The 1,325-nt window shown below is 44.4% G+C and overlaps 1 non-coding gene across 1 annotated transcript; it reads right to left on the bottom strand.

Moving 5' to 3' along the window:
* MIR31 (microRNA 31) lies at positions 815-892 on the bottom strand. The gene has a single exon (NR_128414.1). It is a non-coding gene; the product is annotated as a microRNA 31 (primary transcript).

The following is a 1,325-nucleotide window of genomic DNA, read 5'->3' as shown; positions in this document are numbered from 1 at the left end:
AGCCATTTGTAATGGGAAGGGACTGACATCTCTCAGATAAAGTCAGGGTGGAGTCTCGAAAATATGTATTAAGGTCCTACTGTGTGTCAGTCTCTGGGGATACTATAGTTGATGAAGACAAACAAGGTCCCTAACCCTCAAGGAGCTTACATTCTAAAGAGAGAGATAAAGATACTAAACAAGCCAACAAGTGTGTTTCAGGTAGTGGTCAATATTTTGATATATATATATTTTTTGGTCTTTTTTTTGTCTTTTCTAGGGCTGCACATGTAGCATATAGAGGTTCCCAGCCTAGGGGTCTAATCAGAGCTGTAGCCACCGGCCTAAGCCAGAGCCACACAACTCAGGATCCGAGCCGCGTCTGTGACCTACACCACAGCTCACGGCAAGGCCGGATCCTTAACTCACTGAGCAAGGCCAGGGATCGAACCCGCAACCTCGTGGTTCCTACTCAGATTCGTTAACCACTGAGCCAAGACGGGAACTCCAATATTTTGAAAACACAAAGCAGAGTACAGGTGTGAAGGGCGACTAGAGGATATGATAGCTGTTTTAAAGAGTGTGATCAGGAGGGCTTTCCTGAGGAGGTGGTATCCTCAAGAGACCCAAATAAGGAGAAAGAGGCAGGACCATCCTGGATACATTCAAGGATCAGCCAGAAAGGCCAGTGTGGCTAAAATGGAGTGACCAGAGTGTGGCAGGAGAGGTCAGGGAGGTGAGCGGTACCATGTCATAGAAACCCACATCCAAAGAAGGGCACACATCTGGAGCAGTGCATGGAGGAGCAGCACGCAGGTGGCCATGGCTGCTGTCAGACAAGAAAGATGGCAATATGTTGGCATAGCAGGTTCTCAGTTTAACAGCTATGCCAGCATCTTGCCTCCTCTCCAGTTCCAAGTTACAGGAGCAACACACCATGCCTCTTCAGTGTTTTACTTTTCCAAAATCTTCCCTTCCACCTGAGAGAGGGAAAACACACTCATTAATTGAAAATGCAAACTAGTTTCTGAACATTACAACACAAGCTTCTTAGAGCATCCAATTTTCAAGATAGAGTTAAGCACAGGAAGGTTGTGGCCAGTTTCTTTTTTCATGGCCTTTGATCTAAAATGAGCCCCAAGAATGTTTACTGACTGCTTGTGAAACGATGGGGGGAAAATTCTGACAAAAATTTTAAGTCCATAAAGTCTAAAGTTGATGACAGTTAATTACAGGCTATTACCACTATATTTACAGCCCATGGTACATTCCAGTAACTCAGTACAGTTTTATTTTTACTCTAATAACTCTATTGGTCAATTTCTGCCACTCAGATTCACTCAAAC

Source organism: Sus scrofa, chromosome 1, assembly GCF_000003025.6.
Source record: "Sus scrofa isolate TJ Tabasco breed Duroc chromosome 1, Sscrofa11.1, whole genome shotgun sequence".
NCBI lineage: Eukaryota > Metazoa > Chordata > Mammalia > Artiodactyla > Suidae > Sus > Sus scrofa.
The sequence above is the reverse complement of the archived record's forward strand: the minus strand, read 5'-3'. Positions and strand labels throughout refer to the sequence as shown.